The 27156-nt window shown below is 50.3% G+C and overlaps 1 protein-coding gene across 3 annotated transcripts in view; it reads right to left on the bottom strand.

Moving 5' to 3' along the window:
• LOC140385218 (coiled-coil domain-containing protein 102A-like) overlaps positions 1-27156 on the bottom strand; it is a 711322-nt gene that overhangs the window by 683887 nt on the left and 279 nt on the right. For 2 of the 3 annotated variants that reach the window (XM_072467125.1, XM_072467127.1), the window contains exon 1: positions 26635-26754. The exons of the other annotated variant lie outside the window; for it this stretch is intronic. The gene's annotated coding sequence lies outside the window, so the exon portion shown is untranslated. Of the gene's footprint in view, positions 1-26634; positions 26755-27156 lie in introns of those variants that run through there. 3 annotated transcript variants of the gene reach the window in all.

The following is a 27156-nucleotide window of genomic DNA, read 5'->3' as shown; positions in this document are numbered from 1 at the left end:
ACGCAGTATCTCAGGGTTCCGCAGCACGTTTTCTCCTTGTATCTGCTTTGCAAGAAACTGCTGCCTCCACTTTGCAGATCAGTAAAAAAAAACATTTTATGAGCTCGACATGTCGCTGAAGAGTAATATTTGTATTTTGTACGGAAACGGTGGATCAACTTGTCTCCTTTTGTCTACTGTAGCCATTCTATAATCAGCCAATAGCACAGAACACCCAAAGTTACTTTCTCCCCCATTGTCCCTGACAACCCTCACACTGAGCATGAGTAGACAGCCCCCCTTTCATCCAGCTGCCGTTAACAATTCAACAAGACATGAGCCCATTTGTAAACGGTACATTTTTCCCCAGTTATGCTCTTAATGAAGATTTCAATTATGTTATGGTACACTTTGCTCCACAATTCACTAAGTTTACAGAACTAATTGCTACATAAACATTCTGCTCCATGGCTTGCAAGTATGGCTGATTCTATGTTACACTCACAACTGTGCTTGAACAGCGAAGGGAATTACATTTGATATTCAGAGATTAATTAGAAGTGGCTGAAGGACAGAAGAGAAAGAATATCCTTTTATTGTCCCAATCACGGGACTCTGATCATAATCAGGACACCAAATAATGCAACATAAAATCCAGGACAGGGCATTTCACATTACTGTGGCATATTATTTCTTGGTGATTTAATCAATACTACAATTCTATAGTTATGTATTCAAAGCAGCACAATGGAAAATTAATGTTTGGGATAATCCAAACAATCTATGCAACGTGACCAACATCCTTAAGCGTAATTCTGATTTTGGTTCGCAAGTTAAGGTAGTTAGTGAGATTTATGCTTGAGACAGAGGTAAAAGTCTAGCAGAAGTTGATTAGAGCTGGTGGAACAGCGATCCAATTATTGTAAAGAGTAAGTGAGGTCAGGATCGAGAACCAACAAATCAGAATGAAGAATGAATGCAATCGGGATCATGAATGGACGTAATGGGCAGGATTCTCCGTAGCCCGACGCCAAAATCGAGAACAGCGATCGGGCGGAGAATGGCTCCCGATGCTAAAATCAGGGCAGGTGCCGGTTTGACACTGGTTGGCGATTCTCCACCCCCTCCCAATTGGTGTCATCAGGATGCGCGCAGTCGCAACGCTGTTGGCACGTCATCAGCCGCCGCACCCACGATGCTCCACCTCCGATAGGCCGATTTCCCGATGGTGTGGGCCACGTGTCGTCCCAGTGGTCGTGAGCCTGGTGTGCCGACTGCGGACGATGTCCGGCGTCACCACACTCGACCGAGTTCTGTGCCGCTGGCCGGGGGGATTCTGATAGGGCTGGGGGGAGTAGTGGGGGGCGGCCCGGGACCTGGCCATTCTCCCCACAGTGTGTGTGTGGAAATTGCAGCTTAAGCAGAATGGTTTTTATGGGAACAGACAGAATGGCGACTTGTAGCTGGACATTTAACTGAAAACACTTTGTTTTGGAACTTCGAGAACAAGATTCTCACAAGGTCGAATGATGCCGATATGCGACAGGACTGTTTAACTTAAACCTTATAAAAAGCAGCAGTTTTGAGATTTCACGGGCGATAACTCCAGGATCAACATTCGTGAGACAGGACCTGAGATTGGAAGCTCACAAGTGCTCACCCTCCAGAGTGAGCCTGGCTAGCTCTAGCGGGTAGTAATTCTCTCTAGCGGGTAGTAATTTTGTTCAAGTTGTGAGTCTTGAAACTTATGAAACTGTTTAAGTAAACACATCGTTAAAGTCTGAGTTAAAGAAAAAAAGCAGCATTAAATAAAATTTGTAATGAGCATTTATATTTGTCTGTCATAGTCGATGCCCCACATTGGGCATCAACACACCCCAATGGAAGGCCACCTGTACTGTCCCCTGACACTGCAGGAGGTACTGCCAGGGCATAACCAGCTCCTCCTTGGGAGCTGTACTTATCTGTGCCCCCCCAGCAGGTATTCGCTATGTATCTGCTAATCAAGACCTATAGTAAAACCCGCCAAGTGTGGAGACCCGCTAAGTGGAAGATGATGTATGCTAACATCAGGAATCCCAGGTCAGGAACTCTATTACATCATTGACGGGGGTATGGGGACAATCTCAATAGGAAGTCCCGCCGGTGTAAAAAACATATTGATTCTCCGTCCCCTCCGACCTTCCCACCAACCAAGTCAAGGGTGGAAAATCCACTCCCGTTGTTAGCATTTTAGGTTAATGAGTTTTCATCAGAACTGGTGGAAATTAATGACACGATAGTTGTTTGGTAGTATTGAATTTATGTATTGCTGAAAAAGAAATTTTGTCAAAACATTTCATCCTGCACCTATCAAGATAGTCACAAGAATTCCAATATCAGCGGAAACGACAACTTTATACCATATGAGAACAAAATACTGATTAGTTGGCAAGTGGTCTCTGGTTGGTAGAGGTGTTGCCATGGCAAATTCACCAGTTAATGGTGACTGACAGTTAACTGCCAAGCATTGTTTGAAAATTTAAAGCAGAAAACTTGACTTTGATTGGTCACGACATTTTCCTGTGGAATGAACCAGTGAATTGTAATCACTTATTTTGTTTAGCTGAAACAGGTGCAATGTGTGTACATGTTCTTTCTGTTTGCAAAGAATGGGGCCTTGTTTATTAACAATGTAACTTCCAGTAAATGCAAATGTGCCACACTATGAGCCTGACTGACAATCTTAAATTGGTTGTTAGCGTAATTGGGTAGGTGGGTACCGAACCAGCCAGTGCTTGCAAAACTCAAAACAGTGTCCAACACTAGTTGTGATTCTACAATTAGACAACATTGCTAAATAATCCTGAGTGTGCTAAAAATTACGCTAACATTCAATTTAAGATTGTCAGTCAGGCTCACAGGGAAGCGCATTTGTGTGCACTAGTAGCTACATAGATCAACATTCAGGGTCCTGTCCTTTGCAGGCAGAAGGAACATGTACATACATTGCACCTGCTTCAGCTAAACAAAATAAGCAATAACCATTTGTTGGTTCATTCCACAGAGCACCATCTTGACCAGGGTTAAGTTACCTGCTTTTAAAACAATGCTTGGCAGTTGACTGTCAGTCATCATTAACTGGTGCATTCTCCATGGCAGCATCTCTACCAATCACTCTGCTTGCCAACCAATCAGCACTCTCTTCTCATATGTATAAAGTTGTTATTTCCCCCAACATTGGTATTCTTGTGATTGTCCTGATCAGTGTAAGATGAAAATCTTCAACAAAATATATTTTTTTCAGCAATAATCAGGTCGTGAATTATAGGTATAAAGCAAGTTCAAGGTCCTCTCATCTGTGGAAAACATATTGCAACTCTAGGTCTCCAGAGAGTGCAAGAGTTCACCAAAGGTACAAAATAGAGTTGAAAATCTCAGTGATGTACCATTGCACTTGCTCCATGACTTTCTTAATCAAATAAAAATAAAAATGGGCAAATAAGATCTGAACATTCGCAACGAACGAGAACCTCTTCATCACTGTGGCAACGGGAGGACGGGCTGAAATCCGAAAGTTCCACCCTCGAACTCAGCACCTACCATTTCAGTGGGATTTGCATATGCCTATTAAACGCAGTACCTGTCCATATAAAACTTTGGCTGCCTCCAGCCAAGTCTGATTTTCATCATCCAGGAGTGGTGGAGCAGATCTAAACTTTGCAGAGTTCTTTGGAGAGGTGGGTGCCCTTTTGGAAAAGTAGGATATGTTCCTAGGACACCTTTGGGAGAGGTAAGGTGCCCTTTGGGATTGTTAACAATGGACATGAATGTGGTTAAAAAAAAGTGCATAAACTAATTGGAACTGTTGAGAGAGCTGTCTAGCAAAACAGTCGAGGAGCTGTCAAAAGTATCAAATGCCATTGTCAAGATGAACTGTCAAAGGTTCTGCATGACTGATTTTGCAATGTACCATTATGCCTGCCATTTCACAGTTTTACTTAACAACTCCAAATGATTATAGACTCTATGAAGTGGGCTACGTATTCCCATGCTTGTTTTTATAAGGGATCATGCACTTGAAATAAATGGTTGTGTTTATATGGGATTATGTAGTTACAGGAATGTGAGTGGAGTAAATGTGTTTTTTGTGAAAGAGTGTGTTTTTTAAGCTCTGCAATAGACACTTGGAACTTCATTTTATAGAACTTTATATTGTTTCATCCCAACATGGATCGAGATTTATTTGATACGATGTAAAGCACGGGGGGCAAAATTCTCCGTTGGCTGCCGCCGGAATTGGGAAACGCAATTGGGCAGAGAATCAGTTTTAACTGCAAAATTATGGCAGGCGCCGGTTTCACTACAAATCCCAATTCTCCAGTGCCTCAACAGCAGTGTCAATGCGTCCCACTCCATACGTACAGTAAACGCCATTGACATATCATTAGCGGGTCTGACCTGGTATTCACCAGGGCCTCCGCGATTCTCCACCTCCACTGGGGGGAGTTTCCCGTGGCGCGGTTCACTTGTGCTTTTAAAAATCAGGAAACAGGCGCCGTGGCTTCTGAGGGAAAGAGAGGGGGTACGGAAAGAGTCCAACATTGCTATAGTTTGCTGACAGTCGTGCCGGGGGGCTTCTGCCAGGGCCAGGGGAAGTAGCAAGGGGTGGCCAGGAGGTGTGCTGCGGGGTCAGTGTGGACGGGCACGGAACACCAATGCAGCAGCCTTAACAGCAGCCATTCAGCTGTGCACACCGCTGACTGCACACTGTGAACTTAGGGCCATGGGGCGTATGGGTGTGTCCCCCAGGCCACTCCCCTAGGTGCCCACGGGCCACGGCCAACCCATCAGCAGAATGGGTGCACTCCAGCACAACCAGTGCCATCTTGTTGGCTGGGATGAGGGTCTGTGGGGAGTGAAGTGTGTATATGCGGCTGCAGCTTGTCGGCCTCCTGAGTGTCAATCACGAATCCGGTGAATTCCACACTATTTTGCATTGGAATCGTTTGTGTTCCACGTGGCACCGGTGCTAGCCCCTCAACGGTCGCTTAACCGGTCCAGGTGCACCGGCGTCAACACTTAGTCTCAGGAACAGAGAATTCCGCCCATGAATTTTAGGGTTAAGAACTGATTGATAAAGACCGTTGATAGGTGGGTCTTGGATGTGTGGCAAATACAGCAGTGGAGCATGGTCATGGAATTTGAATCTGAACTCAATGACCTTGACAACTCATATGAGATCATTAAACTTCTTCCTGCACTCCACGTGTTCTTGGATTAACACTGCTGACATTGATCTCTGTTACTACTTCTTCCCCCTGCCCCTGTCCATTTCTCTGGAGGCTACCTTGCCCCCTCAGACAAGATATCTGTCTTCCATTTCACCTCTTCTACCAAGACCAAGTGCAATATCTGAAAAGGTTGGTGCCTGCTCTCTCAAGTTAGCCACTGCTCAAAGTATCAAAGCACAGAATCAGTTTTTGACTAACTTCCATTACTTCTCGTAAGCACAATGAAGCTCTTCTTTAAGAGGTGGAAGCTGCCTTTAAGTATCATAACCACTTCCAAGGTCAGGGCCCCCCTGCCAATGTTTGCAGGCAATGAACAACCTGGGCAGCATTAGCTACAGGCAGTAATCCTGTTAAACAGCAGCCAATTTGAATTTACAGGATTGCCTGCAGCACAATGATCAGGCAGGGTTAATCACACACCACAATCCCCGTGCCTGTTTTCGGGTCTTAACTAATTTAATACCCTGTGTAGCTCTATGTAACTCGATTCTTTACTAGACTGTCTCATTAAGTCACATGCTGAAAAGTATCATTCATATGTAAAAGAAAGTGGCTTTATGGTGTATAACAGAGAAGTGCTAAGTCTCTATAAAACAGGGCACATTTGTTCTTAGTAAAAAGTCTTCCTGTCATTTAACCCCATTCTAGCATTACAATGTAAAACGCCCTTTTCCTGTCACATGATGCACAGAAAATATAATAGCAGCAGATAACATTGGTAATGAGAGATGTGTATTTAAAAATGAAAATTCCAATGGGAAATTACAAAAAGGGTAAAAAAATATAAACTCGGATACAATTTGAAAATAAAACGCCACTTAGGGGTATGACTAAGGATTTAATACACACTTGGGACCCAGTAACTCTGTAAACTAGTTGACACTTGTTGCTATGGTTTATGACCTCACCAAACCCCCTCAGAGTGTTACAGATTTCTAACATATTTACAACCATTTTTTGCTTCTCATGTAATGGGGTCAATTTTCATTTTTGCCGCATGAACAGTTATCTGGTGAAACGACCACCCACCCATTGAAGAAGCTGTCCAATTTTCATTCTAATGAAAGCCCTGGAATAAAATTCAAGCGAGTTCTGTAAAAGGCAGGCAATCCACTCCACCAGATTGTGACCCACACAACGTAGCGGAAAATCTATCCCAACGTGCCTTCAAATTAGCGACAATCAGTGGGTGTTAATCTAAATTGCATTGCATCGAAGGTGGAGGTTATTTCCATAGAATAATAGAGGTTTACAGAGCAGGGGGAGGTCATTTGGTCTATTGCATCCATGCTGTTAGCCAGAGTAATCTAAACCTAACCGCACTTCTCTGCTCTCTCCCCATAGCCCTATATCCTCTGCCTCAATTATTTAGCCATTTCCTCTCAAAAGACCCAATGGTCTCTGCCTCAACTATTTCCTCAAACCATGCCAAGCTCAACAAACCCTTGCACAAAAATATTCCTTGCTCTTTTTTTTTACTACTTTAATTTGATGACCCATGGCACGGACATCCCAACCAAAGGAAGTCATCTTTCTCTCTTCATCTTCATCAAAGCTCTTAATAATAATTTTTTAAAATACATCTCTTAGTCTGCTCTTGCTTCAGTTTCCATAGTTTCCCAATGCTAGCAAATTTGTGGTAGATTGCCCTGTGCCGGGCAGCAGTGTCAAGGGTCCTGGGAGGCGGGGGGGGGGCTGAATGTCAGGGGGGAGGCGTCCCCAAGACCTTTTGGATGTGGACTGGGGACCGTTCGGCTGCAGCGCTAGTCAGAGCGCCCTTCAAAGATGGCTCCCCGCTCTGTTTGGAGTTGGTTCACAGCTCTAAGAGTGACGGCGAAAACCATGCCTACTGTGGTACCCTCAATAATGACGCTTAGAGTGTAAACAGTAAAGAAGGCTTTAATAAACTAAGAACTAGACTAGAGCTGAGACGTGTGCTAACTGCTGCACTGCCCACAAGGCGGGCTCCTTATATACGGCTCCCAGATGGGTGGAGCTGGAGGCGGAGTTCCCCAGGGTTCCAAGCCCGGTCTTAAAGGGGACATCACCTTACATGATGAAAAGGGTACAGTGTAACAGTAACCGTTCATCACATTCACCCCCTGTTTAAAAAAAGAGTCCGGCGGGAGTGAAGTGCCATCATAGGTCCATCCGTCTTGGTGGCCGGATCGTCCTCATTGACCTCCTCAGTTCGGGTGGTGGTGCGGCTGCCGGTGGTGCGGCGGACACGGACATCCTGGTTGAGGGTACGTCCGGGAGCACGGCGGTCGGAGCTTCGGTCCAGGTCGGGGCAGGGGTACAGGGCGCAGGGAGAATAGGCGGGGCCGGGGGTAGCGGTGCCGGCGCCGGCGGGATGTGTAAAGGGGGGGGCGCTAGGGGGGGCGCGTGGTAGGTACTCACCAATGGGGGGGTGGGGCCGGGAGGGGGTGTGTTGTAGTGAGGAGAAGAACAGGTCCCGGAGCCATCAGCCAAGGTGGAAGCGAGACCCCGGAGGTAGACTTCCTGGGGAAGACAAACAATCGGTTGTGAGGGGTCTCATTCGTGGCCGTGCAGAGGAGGCCGTGCAGTACCTCCTGCCAGAGGGTAGGTGGGAGATTTCTCGACCGTAGGGCCAGAAGGACAGCCTTCCACACTGTCGCGTTCTCCCTCTCCACTTGCCCGTTTCCCCGCGGGTTATAACTGGTCGTTCTGCTCGAGGCGATGCCTTTGCTGAGCAGATACTGACGCAGTTCATCGCTCATGAACGATGTACCCCGATCGCTGTGGATATAAGCGGGGAAACCGAACAGAGTGAAGATGCTGTGCAGTGCCTCAATCACGGTGGCTGAGGTCATGTCGGGGCAGGGAATGGCGAATGGGAAACGGGAGAACTCGTCGATCACGGTGAGAAAATAGGTATTACGATTGGTGGACAGGAGGGGCCCCTTGAAGTCCACGCTCAGTCGCTCAAAGGGCCCTGAGGCCTTCACGAGCCGAACCTTGTCCGGCCGGAAGAAGTGCGGTTTGCACTACGCACAGATCTGGCAGGCCCTGATCATGGCCTTGACCTCCTTGGTTGAGTAAGGAAGGTTGAGGGACTTGATAAAATGGACGAGCCGGGTAACCCCCGGGTGGAAGAGGTCATTGTGGATGGCTTGCAGGCGGTCGTCCTGCGCGTTGGCGCATGTGCCGCGGGACAGGGCATCTGGGGCTCATTGAGCTCCCCTGGACGATACTTGATATCGTACGTGTAGGTGGAGAGTTCGATCCTTTGTCATTTTTTATTTTGCCCCATTGCGTGTTATCAAACATATAGGCGACTGACCGTTGGTCGGTGACGAGGGTGAACCTCCTACCGGCTAGGTAGTGCCACCAGCGCCGCACAGCCTCCACAATGGCTTGTGCCTCCTTTTCGACTGCAGAGTGTCGAATCTCGGAGGCGGTGAGGGTTCGGGAGAAGAACGCTACTGGTCTGCCTCCTTGATTGAGGGTAGCAGCCAGGGCGATGTCTGATGCATCGCTCTCTACCTGGAAAGGGATGGTTTCGTCCACCTCGTGCATGGCGGCCTTGATGGTGTCGGCCTTGATGCGGTTGAAGGCCAATTGAGCCTCAGCCGAGAGGGGAAAAGTGGTGGTCTTTAGGAGTGGGCGGGCTTTGTCCGCATACTTGGGGACCCACTGGGCGTAGTAGGAGAAGAGCCCCAAGCACCGTTTGAGGGCCTTGAGGCTGCAGGGAGGGGGAGTTCCTTAAGGGGGTGCATGCAGTCGGGGTCGGGACCTAGAACCCCACATTCCACGACATAGCTGAGGATGGCTAGCCGGGTTGTGTGTAAAACGCATTTTTCCTCATTATAGGTCAGGTTAAGGGCTCGGGCAATACGGAGGAACTTTGAGGTTTGCGTCATGGTCCTGCTGATCATGGCCGCAGATGGTGACATTGTCCAATTACGGGTATGTAGCCCGCAAACCGTACTGGTCCACCATTTGATCCATCGCCCTTTGAAAGACGGAGACCCCATTCGTGACGCCGAAGGGCACCCTGAGGAAGTGGAAGAGCCGGCCGGCTGCTTCGAAGGCAGTATAGGGGCGGTCTTTTGGTCGGATGGGGAGCTGGTGGTAGGCGGATTGGAGGTCGACCGTGGAAAACACTCGGTATTGGGCGATCCGATTTACCATTTACGCGATGCGGGGAAGGGAGTACGCATCAAGCTGCGTGAATCGGTTTATGGTCTGGCTATAATCCACGACCATCCGTTTCTTATCCCCAGACCGGACTACCACCACTTGTGCTCTCCAAGGGCTGTTGCTAGCCTCGATGACCCCCTCTCCCAGTAAACGCTGGACCACTGACTTGATAAAAGTCATATCTTGGGCACTGTAGCGCCTGGTCCTGGTGGCAACTGTCTTACAGTCGGGGGTGAGGTTCGCGAATAGCGAGGGGGGTGCGACTTTCAGTGTCGCAAGGCAGCATACCGTGAGGGGGGGCAAGGGTCCGCCGAACTTCAGTGTCAGGCTTCGGTGGCTGATCTGGAAATCCAGTCCGAGCAGCAGGGGGGCACAGAGGTGGGGAAGGATCTAAAATTTGAAACGGGTGTACTTGGCGCCCTGGATCGAGAGATCCGCGATACAGTACCCCATGATTTGTACCGAGTGGGCCCCGGATGCGAGGGCTATGGTTTGGGACGTGGGATGGGTGCGCAGGGAGCAGCGCCTTACCGTTTCAGGATGGAAAAAGCTCTCCGTGCTCCCGGAGTCGAAGAGGCATGCAGTGTCACGCCCGTTGACCTGGACCTGCATCATAGAGTTCTGCAGGTGTTTTGGCCGAGTTTGATCGCTCCCACTGGTGGGTAGTCGGAGTCCTCAGCCGAGTCGGACTCGTAAAATGGCCGCCACCGGCTGCGTGTGTCGGGTCGAGAAGATGGCCGCCGACAAGATGGCCGCTCCCATGATTCGCACGAGGCTGATGACGCATCAGAAGGGGGCATGTCGGGTCGGTGCGCAGCCGCATTGCGAGGCCTGCGGGCCTGAGAGCCTGATTTTCAGGCCGGCTGTTCTTTGTTCTTCTTGTCCCTGGGCCTGGCCAGGCAGACCCTCGCAAAATACCCCTTCTTCCCGCAGTCGCTGCAGATCGCGGAGCAGGCTGGGCAGCGTGGGCGTGGGTGCTGGCCCTGCCTGCAGAAGTAGCACGGTGTGCCCCCATGATGAGCGGGTCGCCGCGTGGTGCAGGCCTGTAATATGGCTGAGTCTGAGGAGGTCCGAGGGGGGGGGCTCGCAGAGTCCGCGGGGTACGTACCCAAGTTATGTTGGGCCACCTCCAGCGAGGAGGCGAGCGTCAGCGTGTCCTGGAGGTCTTTTTCCCCCTTTTCGAGCAGCCGCTGCCGAATATAGGTCGAGCGGATGCCGGACACGAAAGCGTCTCTGATGTGCAGGTTCATATGGACCTCCCCTGTCACATCCTGGTGGTCACAGTCCCTGGCAAGCACGGTGAGTTTCTCGACAAATTCGTCCAGCGATTCCCCCGAGCGCTGCCGGCAGGTAGAGAGCAGATGCCTGGCGTGCACCTCGTTGATAGGCTTAACGAACCGCTTGCGGAGTAGCTCGACCGCCTCTTCATAAGTCATCGCCTTCTCAAGCGTAGTGGATATTCTGTGACTCACCCGGCCGTTGAGTAGGCGCAGCTTGCGTGGCCCCAGAATGGGAGTCTCTGAGGAGTCCAGGTAAGCCTCGAAGCTTCGAAGCCAGTATTTAAAAATTTCCTTTGCCTCCGGTGTCCGTGCTTCCAGGTTGAGCTTCTCGGGTTTTAGGCCTGCGTCCATCCTGCTGTAGTTTAGTTTATTAAATTGTGGTACCCTCAATAACGATGCTTAGAGTGTAAACAGTAAAGAAGGCTTTAATAAACTAAGAACTAGACTAGAGCTGAGACGTGTGCTGACTGCTGCACTGCCCACAAGGCGGCTCCTTATATACGGCTCCCAGATGGGCGGAGCCGGAGGCGGAGTTCCCCAGGGTTCCAAGCCCGGTCTTAAAGGGGACATCACCTTACATGATGACAAGGGTACAGTGTTACAGTAACCGTTCATCTCACCTACCCATTCGTTTTTGGCAAAGAGGGACAGAATTCCGTGAGCAATCCCGTCGACTATTTGCCCCACTTTTGTCACCGGAACAGACACTTGGTCATTTTATGGTAAAATTCCACCGATGTTGTGAATTTCGGGTTGTGAATTGTTATTCGAGATTTTAACCTGCTAATTTTCTTTCACATTTTACTGAACTTCCATTTCCTTTCTGGCTCTTCTTTCTCCCTCTCGCTGTCTCTTAATCTTGTCTTTCTTGAAAAGCAGTTGGCGCAGATTGCGAAATGCATGGAGACGGTGAGGAAGGAGATGAGGGAGGTTTTGAGTGTGCTGGTGGAGGAGGCGGTTTCCCCGGTGAGGACGGAAGTGGCGAGCGCAGTGGTGGAGGTGCGAGAGCAAGGGGAGGCGCAGAAGGAAGTGGAGGAGACGTTATCGCAGCACGGTGATCAACTTGCCTCAATGGGGAAAGAGATGCGGAAGGTGATGGATATTAACAAGGATCTGCGAGGAAAAATGGAAGTGCTGGAAAACAGATCCAGGCGACAGAATTTGAGGATTGTGGGGATGCCCGAAGGAGTTGAAGGACCGAGGCCGACTGAGTATTTTGCCGCGATGCTGGCAAAATTATTGGGGGAGGGGGAGGATCCCTCCCGATATGAACTGGATCGGGCTCATCGGTCGTGGAGGCCTGTACCAAAGGCGAGTGAGCCGCCAAGGGCAGTGACTCTGTGCTTCTGTAGGTACAGGGTGAAGGAGAAGGTCCTGAGCTGGGCCAAGCAGAAGCGGGTGGTGCAGTGGGCTGGAGCTGGTATACGTGTATACCAGGACTTTATGGTGGAGCTGACAAGGAGGCGGGCTGCCTTCAACCGGGTGAAGAGGGCACTGTACATTAGCAAGGTGCGGTGCGGCATTGTATATCCAGCGAAGCTGAGGGTGACTTACAAGCGCACGGACTTTTATTTTGGAACGGCGGAAGCAGGGGAGGAATTTGCGAAAGCAGAAGGACTGTGGCAGAACTGACAAATTGAGGAATGGCCATGTGCCGATTTAACCTCATGACTGTATTTTCTTCTTTTTTGTATCACTGTGCGCGGGTGTAGAGACTAAAGGAGCCAATGTGGTATATATTTGGACAAGGGAAGGGACGGGACTTTCACTCGAAATGAGAGTTCTTTGGGGTGTAGGTGGATATGCGGGGTTTGTGTGCTAAAAGGGGATCTTTGGGCTTTCCTAGGGCCGGGCAAGTGGGAAAGGGACCCGGGCGGGGGCCTCCACGCTGGCCGGTTTGTGCCGGCCAGTGAACGGGAGTGAGGTGGGGGGAGGGGCTGCGGCCATCGGAGCCTGGCAGAACAGGGTCCGAGTGGTCTAGCCGGGGTGGAAAGTTGGGGGGAAGGAACCGAGGTTGGGAGGAGGAGTTTTACAAGAGGCAGTGGACAGGAGGAGCTGGAGACCTGCGGTTGGGGGGTGGGGGGGGGGGGGGGGGGGGGGGGGGGGGGGTGGGGGGGGGGGGTGGGGGGGGGGGGGGAGCTGTGTAAGATTAAGGGTGACTACGGGTAATCCCTGATTCCTTTTTGCCATTTGTTTATGTAAACATGCGGGTTGAGGTTTGGGGGTTGGTGGGTAGATGGGATCGTTGTTATTATGGGGACTGACATATCTTGCTGATTATTGTTTATTGTTGATGGATGTAAATGTGGGAGAAAATGTGAAAAAGGAGGAGAATTTAAAAAAAAAAATTTTAATTAAAAAAAATCTTGTCTTTCTTTTCCTCACTTGATTTATTTTCCTGTACCTGATTTGAAATTGAATTCACCCACCCTCCTCTGTTTATGTCACATTCCTTGGATCTCATTGGTTAAGGAGGTCAGCTGTTTGTCCTGTTGTCCACCAGAATCCCAAATTGCCAAAAGACCTCCTGTCAAGGATGTGTTAAATGTCAAAAGTAGTTGGAGGGACTTCAGTAATAATTTCAGGACCCAGTTCCTTTCACTGGGGAACTAACCCGGATGCATCACACTAAATTGTGAAATTAAACTTTTTACAATAAGCACCTACTGCAATATGGGAGGCCGTGTGGCGCAGTGGGTCGAGTTCCTGTCTCTGAGCTGGAAGCTCTGGGTTTGAGTCTCACCCCAGGACCTGATGACAGTGGAAGTTATGTTCGTAGCGCAGTCAAACAGTTTGAATGTCAACCTGAAAAATCCTTCCAAACAAGGTAATGGCTGATGGTAAGAGCGGGAGAGACTCCTGGCCAGCCATGCCGGATGTGGAGTGGCGCCCCTCAAGCTACCTGCTAGTGACAGACTAGCAGCCTGTTCTGGGAAATCCACTTTGAGTCAAGGAAGACATTGCTTGTTTCAAGTGTGTGTTAATTTTAAATGTAGCTTTATGCCAGTTTCAGGAAGGATAAGAGGGAAGTAACCATTATTGAAACAAAACGTTGGAGTTCCGGTTAAACCTCGGATCCAATTATCAGCTATCAACCAACCTATTTTTCACATCAAACATGCCCCATTTTTAAATTCTTAAAATGTATGACTATTGAGACCATAAGATATCGGAGCAGAATGAGGCCATTCGACCCATTGAGTCGGTTCCGCCTTTCAATCACGGCTGATATGTTTCTCATCCCCATTTTCCTGCCTTCTTCCTGATCCGCTTATTAATCAGAAAATCCCCTTATTAATCAAGAACACCATGGGCGGGATTCTCCGCAATCGGCGCGATGTCTGCCGACCGGCGACAAAAACGGCGCGAATCAGTCCGGCATCGCGCCGCCCCAAAGGTGCGGAATGCATCTTTGGGGGCTGAGCCCCAACCTTAAGGGGCTAGGCCCGCGCCGGACTGATTTCCGCCCCGCCAGCTGGCGGCAAAGGCCTTTGGTGCCCCGCCAGCTGGCACGGAAATGACTTTGCCGTGCGGCGCATGCGCGGGAGCGTCAGCGGCCGCTCACGGCATCCCCGCGCATGCGCAGTGGAGGGGGTCTCTTCTGCCTCTGCCATAGTGGAGACCGTGGCGAAGGCGGAAGGAAAAGAGTGCCCCCACGGCACAGGCCCGCCCGCGGATCGGTGGGCCCCGATCGCGGGCCAGGCCACCGTGGGGGCACCCCCCGGGGCCTGATCGCCCCACGCCCCCCCCCCCCCTCCAGGACCCCGGAGCCCACCCGCGCTGCCTTGTCCCGCCGGTAAGAGAGGTGGTTTGATTTTCGCCGGCGGGACAGGCATTCCAGCAGCGGGACTTCGGCCCATCGCGGGCTGGAGAATCGCCAGGTGGGGGCCCGTCAACCGGCGCGGCACGATTCCCACCCCCCGCCGAATATCCGGTGCCGGAGAATTCGCCAACCGGCGGGGGCGGGATTCACGCCAGCTCCCGGCGATTCTCAGACCCGGCGGGGGGTCGGAGAATCCCGCCCCAGATTTGTGCTAGAGCTGCTGTTACCTACAGGGCTGCAGACCAAGAGCTGGAAGGTGGAATTAAACAGAATAGACCTTTCTTAGAACATAAGGACTAGAAGCAGGAGTAGGCAATTTAGCCTCTCGAGCCTGCTCCACTGTCCAATACAATCATGGCTAATCGCATCAAGGCCTCATCTCCACCATCCTGCCCGTTCTCCATAACTCTTCATCCCATTACTAATTAAAAATCTGTCCAACACCTCATTTGCCCCATGCATCCACCACACTCTGGGGTAGCGAATTCCACAGATTCACGACCCTTTGGGAGAAGTAGCTTTTCCACATCTCTGATTTAAATTTGCTACCCCTAATCCTATTAATGACTGCTGGTGATAATAATCTAGCTGCTTCCTTTTTGCTGCAAAAATATGCTTTATTCGGAACATATCTGAAAGAAGATTACAAGTACTCCTAGAGGGCCATCACAAGTGCAATGATATTCAAGTTTTCCATAGAGATCAACTTGCACTCTTAAGGTGCTTCAATACATTTGTGATATATGTAATGTTCAGCGTATATAATCTACCTGCTAATTTAACAGTGGTTAACCCCATTCAAAATGCAATGATTAAGCCTCCACTAAAACAGTAGACAGAGAAATGTTTTACAAACATATTAAAGTTTATTATGACAACACCAATTGCTTGCATATGTAATTGTTTTTACTCTGTCAAAAGGGTTAGTTTTATTGTACTGGAAATAAAAATCAGCTCACATTGCATTTCATTTTTTTTAAAACTTAAGTCCAAATAATATGATTTGCAGGCAAAAAGAATCTCTATATTGCATGCTGAATGCTATCCGATACACATCACATAATCTTGCGTTTCCAAGATGTTATTTCCAAGGGCAGCATGGCGGCGCAGTGGTTAGCACTGCTGCCTCACAGTACCTGGAAGCCTCGTTCAATTCCGGCCTCGGGGGACTATTGCACTTTCTCCCTGTGTCTGTGTGGGTTTCTTCCGGGTGCTCCGGTTTCCTCCCACAGTCCAAGGATGTGCAGGTTAGGTGGATTGGCCATGCTAAAATTGTCCCTTAGTGTCCGGGGAAGTTCAGGTTAGGTTACGGAGATAGGGCAGGGGAGTGGACCAGGGTCGGGTGCTCTTTCAGAGGGTCCGCGCAGACTCGGTGTGGCCGAATGGCTTCCTTCTGCACTGTAAGAATTCAATGGTTCTATGTTATAACCTTTATTGCACACTGTCACTATGAGGTAAAATTTCCAATGGATTTGTAGTCACACTGAATTTGCCAAGTGTCAATAGGTGCCAAGGTCTGAATTGAAGCAAAGCAGAGTGAGACAACCTCCTCCAGTGAGACCAATGCTGGGATTTTTCTGGCTTCCTCGTAGCAGGTTTTCTCGTGGCGAAAGCAGTTCACCATTGGCCGCCGGCAGGATCTACCACTTCTGCATAAATCCATGGCCGTTTGCATTGCCCACCGGCCACGCCGCCGGGAGACCTTTCACGGGAGGTCACCTTCGGCGGGATAGAAAGATCCCAACAGAGGGAAGGGCCAGAAAATGCTGCCCTAAGTCTGCTTCCTTTCAGGTACGGATGGGTTGGGCCCTGACTCCAATTCAGACTGATTTACACCACAACACAAATGCAAAGTGGGATTGGGGCCTGAATGTAGCCTTAGGCAATGTTGTACCCTCAATAATGACGCTTAGAGAGTAAAACGGTAAAGAAGGCTTTAATAAGCTAAGAACTAGCCTGGTGCCGAGACGGGTGCTAACTGGGTGACGCCCACAAGGCGGCCCCTTATATACGGCTCCCAGGTGGGCGGAGCCGGAGGCGGAGTCCCCCAGGGTTCCAAGCCCAGTCTTAAAGGGGATATCACCTTACATGATGACAAGGGTACAGTAGTACAGTAACCGTTCATCACAGGTAACATGCGATTTAAGCACGTGGGCTGCACAAAGGTTACAAAGCAAGGTTTGCTTATTTCACTGCCACCAAAGTGGTCATCACCCTCGAGTGAAAGTGTAACTCCCAGTAGTAACTTACAGAGAATATTCACTGCCGATGCCCCAGATCGCTGTCTAATTCAGGGCCTCGGCTCCACAGCCGAGTCATTCACCGGGCTTGTTCAGGCTTTGTCCGCTGCCCAGCTCCTGGCTGCAGTCCTGCCCGGTCTCATTCTTGCCCTCATCACGTGGCCCACACTGGGGGGTTTGACTAGGTTTCTAATCCCCTTCCTGGCTCCTGAGTCACCCACGGGGGATTCAAGCTGCCCTAAACTCCTGCCACGCTGCCACTCACAAACCCTGAATGAGTCGTTGCTGCTTTCACCCTTACCTCATGACATTTGGCGCTGCCCCTATTTTTTTAACATACAATGCTGCCTGCAGGGTCGACCAGTTCCCCTGCTCGGTGCTCTCCCTAACATCACCACCTGCTGCCAGAGGCCCCGCAACTCTTGTTTATTAATTTGTTCACTCCTGTTTCCCTGTGGATCTTGACCATTCTAATATGAAGAGTGTGGGTTTTCCCCTAGTTCTGTCTGACGAACAAAAGCACCCCTACCACAAGCATGCAGACAGAAAATGCGTCACCAAAATTATAGAACGTGAATAGGCACACATATCATAACAGTAAACTCTTGCAAGGTCTAAAAGGTGTACTTTTTGTAATTAATTAAAACTGATCACTATTTTATTTCCCAAACGTTGCATTGCAAATACAGTAGCAGCAATGTTCAGATGAAATATATTGTGCCAAAAAATTATCTTCTTTTTCTCTAAAGTGCAGTTGTTCAGAAAGTTTCACTCTATATTAATCAACAGCTAGGCGTGCTCCAAAGAACATCACTTATAGCATATTTAAAGTTGTATTTTAGTAGCTCATTTTCAGGATATAACCTATTGAGAGACAAACGCCACCACAAATAAACCCACATCTTCAACTCGCTGAAACCATCAGCTCATCTTAAACCTTCCCTTGTGATATACCATCAATTCACTGCGAGACTACGAGAACGAGTGAACATAAGGCTTTATTATCCAGGAACTTGCCTGTCAGTGTATGCTGTACAAATGAGTGCCTCCCACAGGTGGCAAGTCTATATATCGCCCTGGGGGGGCGGAGCCCACTGGGCTTCTAGTACAATACCTGGAAGTAGATCGTATTACCATTTCCTGGCCATAGGTCACAGTACAGACAGCTCATATTCAGGAGAATACATTCACCACACCTTGAGTACAGCCAACAGTCGGAGAAATCAACACTGAATTAGCTATTATTCATTAGTTCTAAGAGGTTTCACTTACACCTCTTAACTGACACCATTTCTTCCAATGAGCTACAGATTCATTTCCTTGGCTGATACTGGCAAGTACAGTTCCAGTGAGAAAAGTTGAATTTCCTTATGTAACATTGACATGCTGCCTCATGGGTTGAAACATTACGTTAGAATGGAATAGTTACATGTGGAGTGTATGGGATAGGCTGCATGTACATTGCTTTCCCAGCCTCCCCATGTGACCTCTATAAAAATAGTAGGCCTGCGGGTCATGACTGTACCTCCGCTGCCGTACACCATTCGTGGTTTCACATGGGTTTACATATTGGTCATTTGTAGGCCTACCTGCTCAATTGGCATTCGATAGTGCAAACACTAATGTCACCGGCGTTCACACTGTCAATCAACCTGCATTGGGTTTTATTAGCCTCTGCCATGCAGCCACCAGGTGCTTGCTGATTATCCAGATCTCTGGGGCAGGATTCTCCATTTCTGAGACGAAGAGTTGACGTCAACTCAGAATCCGTGGACTTTTACGGCAGAAAGACCGGCGATGCACCTAGACTGATTCCGCCACCGTTGAGGGGCTAGCACCGGTGCCGCGTGGAACACAATCGATTCCAATGTAAAACAGTGCGGTATTCGCCGGGTCCGTGATTGACACTCGGGAGGCTGGCAAGCTCCAGCGCATATGCACATCACACTCCCCACACACACTCATCCCAGCCAACACACTCCCCACACACACTCATCCCAGCCAACACACTCCCCACACACACTCATCCCAGCCAACACACTCCCCACACACACTCATCCCAGCCAACACACTCCCCACACACACTCATCCCAGCCAACACACTCCCCACACACACTCATCCCAGCCAACACACTCCCCACACACACTCATCCCAGCCAACACACTCCCCACACACACTCATCCCAGCCATCACACTCCCCACACACACACATCCCAGCCAACACACTCCCCACACACACTCATCCCAGCCAACACACTCCCCACACACACTCATCCCAGCCAACACACTCCCCACACACACACATCCCAGCCAACACACTCCCCACACACACTCATCCCAGCCAACACACTCCCCACACACACACATCCCAGCCAACACACTCCCCACACACACACATCCCAGCCAACACACTCCCCACACACACTCATCCCAGCCAACACACTCCCCACACACACACATCCCAGCCAACACACTCCCCACACACACTCATCCCAGCCAACACACTCCCCACACACACTCATCCCAGCCAACACACTCCCCACACACACTCATCCCAGCAAACACACTCCCCACACACACACATCCCAGCCAACACACTCCCCACACACACTCATCCCAGCCAACACACTCCCCACACACACTCATCCCAGCCAACACACTCCCCACACACACACATCCCAGCCAACACACTCCCCACACACACACATCCCAGCCAACACACTCCCCACACACACTCATCCCAGCCAACACACTCCCCACACACACACATCCCAGCCAACACACTCCCCACACACACACATCCCAGCCAACACACTCCCCACACACACTCATCCCAGCCAACACACTCCCCACACACACTCATCCCAGCCAACACACTCCCCACACACACACATCCCAGCCAACACACTCCCCACACACACTCATCCCAGCCAACACACTCCCCACACACACACATCCCAGCCAACACACTCCCCACACACACTCATCCCAGCCAACACACTCCCCACACACACTCATCCCAGCCAACACACTCCCCACACACACACATCCCAGCCAACACACTCCCCACACACACTCATCCCAGCCAACACACTCCCCACACACACTCATCCCAGCCAACACACTCCCCACACACACTCATCCCAGCCATCACACTCCCCACACACACTCATCCCAGCCAACACACTCCCCACACACACTTATTCCAGCCTACACACTCCCCACACACACTCATCCCAGCCAACACACTCCCCACACACACTCATCCCAGCCAACACGCTCCCCACACACACACATCCCAGCCAACACACTCCCCACACACACTCATTCCAGCCAACACACTCCCCACACACACTCATCCCAGCCAACACACTCCCCACACACACTCATCCCAGCCAACACACTCCCCACACACACTCATCCCAGCCATCACACTCCCCACACACACTCATCCCAGCCAACACACTCCCCACACACACTCATCCCAGCCAACACACTCCCCACACACACTCATCCCAGCCATCACACTCCCCACACACACTCATCCCAGCCAACACACTCCCCACACACACTCATCCCAGCCAACACACTCCCCACACACACTCATTCCAGCCAACACACTCCCCACACACACTCATCCCAGCCAACACACTCCCCACACACACTCATCCCAGCCATCACACTCCCCACACACACTCATCCCAGCCAACACACTCCCCACACACACTCATCCCAGCCATCCCACTCCCCACACACACTCATCCCAGCCATCACACTCCCCACACACACTCATCCCAGCCAACACACTCCCCACACACACTCATCCCAGCCAACACACTCCCCACACACACTCATCCCAGCCAACACACTCCCCACACACACTCATCCCAGCCAACACACTCCCCACAGACACTCATCCCAGCCAACACACTCCCCACACACACACATCCCAGCCAACACGCTCCCCACACACACACATCCCAGCCAACACACTCCCCACACACACTCATCCCAGCCAACACACTCCCCACAGACACACATCCCAGCCAACACACTCCCCACACACACTCATCCCAGCCAACACGCTCCCCACACACACTCATCCCAGCCAACACACTCCCCACACACACTCATCCCAGCCATCACACTCCCCACACACACTCATCCCAGCCAACACACTCCCCACACACACTCATCCCAGCCAACACACTCCCCACACACACTCATCCCAGCCATCACACTCCCCACACACACTCATCCCAGCCAACACACTCCCCACACACACTCATCCCAGCCAACACACTCCCCACACACACTCATCCCAGCCAACACACTCCCCACACACACTCATCCCAGCCAACACACTCCCCACACACACTCATCCCAGCCATCACACTCCCCACACACACTCATCCCAGCCAACACACTCCCCACACACACTCATCCCAGCCAACACACTCCACACACACACTCATCCCAGCCAACACACTCCCCACACACACTCATCCCAGCCAACACACTCCCCACACACACTCATCCCAGCCAACACACTCCCCACACACACTCATCCCAGCCAACACACTCCCCACACACACTCATCCCAGCCAACACACTCCCCACACACACTCATCCCAGCCAACACACTCCCCACACACACACATCCCAGCCAACACGCTCCCCACACACACTCATCCCAGCCAACATACTCCCCACACACACTCATCCCAGCCATCACACTCCCCACACACACATCCCAGCCAACATGCTCCCCACACACACACATCCCAGCCAACACGCTCCCCACACACACTCATCCCAGCCAACATACTCCCCACACACACTCATCCCAGCCATTACACTCCCCACACACACTCATCCCAGCCAACACACTCCCCACACACACTCCTCCCAGCCATTACACTCCCCACACACACTCATCCCAGCCAACACACTCCCCACACACGCACATCCCAGCCAACATACTCCCCACACACACTCATCCCAGCCATTACACTCCCCACGCACACTCATCCCAGCCAACACACTCCCCACACACACACATCCCAGCCAACACACTCCCCACACACACACATCCCAGCCAACACACTCCCCACACACACTCATCCCAGCCAACACACTCCCCACACACACACATCGCAGCCAACACAGTCCCCACACACACTCATCCCAGCCAACACACTCCCCACACACACTCAACCCAGCCAACACACTCCCCACACACACTCATCCCAGCCAACACATTCCCCACACACACTCATCCCAGCCAACACACTCCCCACACACACTCATCCCAGCCAACACACTCCCCACACACACTCATCCCAGCCAACACACTCCCCACACACACATATCCCAGCCAACACGCTCCCCCCACACACTCATCCCAGCCAACACACTCCCCACACACACTCATCCCAGCCAACACGCTCCCCACACACACTCATCCCAGCCAACACACTCCCCACACACACACATCCCAGCCAACACACTCCCCACACACACACATCCCAGCCATCACACTCCCCACACACACTCATCCCAGCCAACACACTCCCCACACACACTCATCCCAGCCATCACACTCCCCACACACACTCATCCCAGCCAACACACTCCCCACACACACTCATCCCAGCCATCACACTCCCCACACACACTCATCCCAGCCATCACACTCCCCACACACACTCATCCCAGCCAACACACTCCCCACACATACTCATCCCAGCCAACACACTCCCCACACACACTCATCCCAGCCAACACACTCCCCACACACACTCATCCCAGCCAACAAGTTAGCACTGGTTGCACTGGAGTGTGCCCATACAGCTGATGGGTCAGCTGGGGCCAAATGGTACCCAGGGGAGGTGGCCTGGGGGGACATCTATTTTTTTTTTTTTATATGTTTTATTGAAACTTTTTTCCCAAACAACAATTTTTCCCCTCTTACAAAGCAAACGCAAAAATAACAATACAGAAATTTTTAACAATACACAAGTAACAAAACCCCTTTATCTTTGACCTAAACTAAACTAACCCCCCCCCTCCCCCCTCCCCCCCTTCCCCCTGGGTTGCTGCTGCTGGTCATCTGTCTTCCCTCTAACGTTCCCCTAGGTAGTCGAGAAATGGCTGCCACCGCCTGGTGAACCCTTGAGCCGATCCTCTCAGGGCAAACTTTATCTGCTCCAGTTTAATGAACCCCGCCATATCATTTACCCAGGCCTCCAGTCCGGGGGGTTTCGCCTCCTTCCACATGAGTAGGATCCTGCGCCGGGCTACTAGGGACGCAAAGGCCACAACGTCGGCCTCTTTCGCCTCCTGCACTCCCGGCTCTTCCGCAACTCCAAATAGAGCTAACCCCCAGCCTGGTTTGACCCGGGCCTTCACCACCCGCGAAATCACTCCCGTCACTCCCTTCCAATACCGTTCCAGTGCCGAGCACGCCCAAAACATATGTGCGTGGTTTGCCGGGCTCCTGCCACACCTCCCACATTTGTCCTCCACTCCAAAGAACCTGCTCAATCTTGCTCCCGTTATGTGTGCTCTATGTAGCACCTTAAATTGAATCAGGCTAAGCCTGGCGCATGAGGAAGAGGAATTTACCCTGCTTAGGGCATCAGCCCACATACCCTCCTCTATCTCCTCCCCTAGTTCTTCTTCCCACTTTACTTTTAGTTCGCCCACCGACTCCTCCGCCTCTTCCCTCATCTCTCGGTAAATCTCTGACACCTTGCCCTCTCCGACCCACACCCCTGAAAGCTCCCTGTCCTGTATCCCCTGTGTCGGGAGCAACGGAAATTCCCTCACCTGTTGTCTAGTAAACGCCCTCCCCTGCATATATCTCAAGAAATTTCCCCGGGGCAACTTATACTTTTCCTCCAATGCTCCCAAGCTCGCAAAAGTCCCATCTATAAATAAATCTCCCACCCTCCTAATTCCCAACTGGTACCAGCTCTGAAATCCTCCATCCATTCTTCCTGGGGCGAACCTATGGTTGTTCCTGATTGAGGACCCCACCAGGGCTCCCCGCACCCCTCTCTGTCGCCTCCACTGTCCCCAGATATTCAATGTTGCCGCCACCACCGGGTTCGTGGTAAACGTTTTAGGTGAGATCGGTAGCGGCGCTGTCACCAGCACCTCTAAACTCGTCCCTTTACAGGACTTTCTCTCCAGTCTTTTCCACGCCGCTCCCTCACCCTCCATCATCCATTTACGTATCATTGCCACATTGGCGGCCCAATAGTAATCGCCCAAGTTCGGTAGTGCCAATCCTCCTCTGTCCCTACTACGCTGAAGGAACCCCCTCCTTACTCTCGGAACTTTCCCTGCCCACACGAAGCTCGTGATGCTCCTGTCTATTTTATTAAAAAAGGTCTTGGTGATTAGTATAGGGAGACATTGAAATACAAATAAGAACCTCGGGAGGACCATCATCTTAATTGCTTGCACCCTGCCCGCCAGCGATAGAGGCTGCATGTCCCACCTCTTGAAGTCCTCCTGGGGGGACATCTATACGGCCCGTGCCACTAAGTTCAAAGTGGGCTGTTAGCGGTGTGCGCAGCTGCATGGCTGCCTTGCCGGCTGCGGCAATGGTGTTCCGTGTCCATCGATCCCGACCCCACAGCCCACCTCCTGGCCATCCCCCACTACTCCCCCCACCCCCTCCCCCGCCCCCCCGGCCATGGCAGAAGCCCACCAGCCAGCGGCACAACTGTCAGCAAACTATGGTGATGTTGGGCACTTTCCGTCCCCCCTCTCACCCTCAGCAGCCGCCAAGTCGGTTTCACGATTGTACAAAATACTAGTGAACCATGCCGTCGGCATATCGGAAGTGGAGAATCACTGAGTGCTCGGAGAATACCGGGTCGGGCTCGTTAATGATATGCCAACGATGTCTACTGTACGTGTGTTCCGAAATTAATTGACGCCACGTTCGAGGTGCTGGAGCATTGCGATTTGCCGTCAAATTGATGCCTGCCGCGATTTCGGCACCAGAACCGATTCTCCGCCCAATCGGCTTTCTCGATTTTGCTGTCGGCTCACGGAGAATCCCGCCGGTGAAATTTCTCTCGCTTAGTGTGAAAGGGATAATTTGCAGTTTTAAAATTGTACCTATCTTAATGTTATTGGGTAGCCATGAGGAAGTCATTTATGTTGCTAGGTTTTAAACATTTCAGCAAACCATTTATCGGTAATTACCTGGGCTTCACTTTACTGATTTACGATCAGCCAGTATACGCTCAGTCAGAATTGGATGATTATAAAGATGTTTTAAAGGACAGCTCCATATGTTTTTAACTTGTCCAGATCTTTTGGATCAGACATGTTATTCTCAATTCCCACTGTTGACAGCTGTGATTTGTATACAATAAAAGGACAATGAATAGTGCATTGCTGTGAGAACCTGTAGTTCTGTCAGCAACTCAATTTGAGAATTGCACAATCTGTAGCGCTGCCTTTACATCACAAAAAAGCACCAGAAGTGAAATAAATATTAACCAGTCCTGGAAAGCTGATGAACTATCCGGATAGTTTGGCCTCTCGCAACGGCAGATCTACCAAATCATAAAACATACATTTCCACCGCAACTCAAACGCAGTCAGAGATTTGCATTTATTTAGTGCCATGTAACACCTCTCAGAATATCTCCAAATGCTTTATAAACCATAAGTTAATTCAAAAGCATTGATTGTTTAAATGTAGCTATCATTCCATTGTCAAAACTCCTATGTACCTACAATAGTGTTCATGTTATCGCATCCTATTTGCCATTTAGAAACGCAGACATTTCTGTTGAGGAGGGGAACGCAGTTTTGTATCAAACAGCTGACTTGCTGTCCCTTTTCAGGTCAACCGCACACAAACCGAAACTTTTCTGGCCTCCCACGCTGAAGCAGCAGTGAGCTGAGTAATCTATTTTGCTCATGTTGATCTGAGATTGGATTGTTGGTCAGAGCATCGGAGTGACTCCCCGACCTTCCTCAATAATAATAATCTTTATTATTGCCACAAGTAGGCTTACATTAACCCTGCAATGAAGTTACTGTGAAAATCCCCTGGTCGCCACACTCCGGCGCCTGTTCGGGTACGCAGAGGGAGAATTCAGAAAGTCCAATTCACCTAACAAGCACGTCTTTAGGGACTTGTGGGAGGAAACCGGAGCACCCGGAGGAAACCCACGCAGACACGGGGAGAACGTGCAGGCTCCGCACAGACAGTGACCCAGCCGGGAATCGAACCTGGGACCCTAGCGCTCTGAAGCAACAGTGCTAACCACTGTGCTACCGTGTCATAGGATTTTTGACGTCCAGACAAACCAGAACATGTAGTCACTGGCAGTGCAAGGTAATCACAGTACTCCACTCAACTATAAGCACGGATGTATACTCAAGGATTCAATTCGGAACATTTCGATTCTATGGTGAGAATCCTACCAACTAAGCGAAGCTGAGCACATACAGACGACAAAGATAGACTTGTAGCTGAATTTCTGCTGTACCTTCACAAAATGGTCAATATCCAATACAGTTCTAAAACTGATATTGCCTTGTGCACACACGCCTCGGTTTTAATAAAAACATATCTGTGCACTCAAATATACGTATGATTGCTTTAGTCACGACAGACCACTTTCTTCTTAGACTAGCCAGACTAGCCCAGTTAAACCAATCAATGCTATTTCACAAGCTGATCATCCTACTGCAGAATCATACACAGTCCATTCCAAAACTTACTGCATTGTATCCCTATTTCTTGACCGGCAGTGTAAAATCCACCCAAAACATATGGCTAACTAGATCAGCGAGGCAACTTTCAATTTGACTCGAAACAACTAGTTAAACAGCTTACGTGGGTCAATTTCCCGGTCTTTTTATTTCCTGAAGAGCTTCTGTTTCTCCTCACCCACAGCTTGACTTTAGCAATACATTCCATCGCTACAGCTGCAAGTCAGCCAACGAGGCAGGAATACTGCATCCTTCCTGTTACTGCCTGAAAACAATGATGTACAATTGTGGACACAAAAAAAAAACTATACAATAAGCCGCTTTTGTGAATGCAGTTTGCTCCAAATCATTCTGTTTGTTTCGCTTTTAAACTAAGTTGTAAGCACATTTTGCTGCCAAAAGCAAGGATTATCGCCCAGACTCATTGACAACAAAATGTTGTTACCCAGCCTCATTCAGTAAACAGGCAAACGGCAAATGTAAAGAGCTTCCTGCAGCTCTTTTCCGAACCATGGAAAGACTTTCTCCCCCAAAGTCTTAACGCAAACATCCTGACGTCATCTTGCACTCGAGCAATCTTTAGTCTACAGTGAATTTGAACTTCCGACAACAGTAAATAATATTTCCCAGTTATGTTTCAAATTAT

Source organism: Scyliorhinus torazame, chromosome 11 (assembly GCF_047496885.1).
Source record: "Scyliorhinus torazame isolate Kashiwa2021f chromosome 11, sScyTor2.1, whole genome shotgun sequence".
In the NCBI taxonomy this organism is placed as follows: domain Eukaryota; kingdom Metazoa; phylum Chordata; class Chondrichthyes; order Carcharhiniformes; family Scyliorhinidae; genus Scyliorhinus; species Scyliorhinus torazame.
This window is presented reverse-complemented; position numbering and strand designations above follow the sequence as displayed.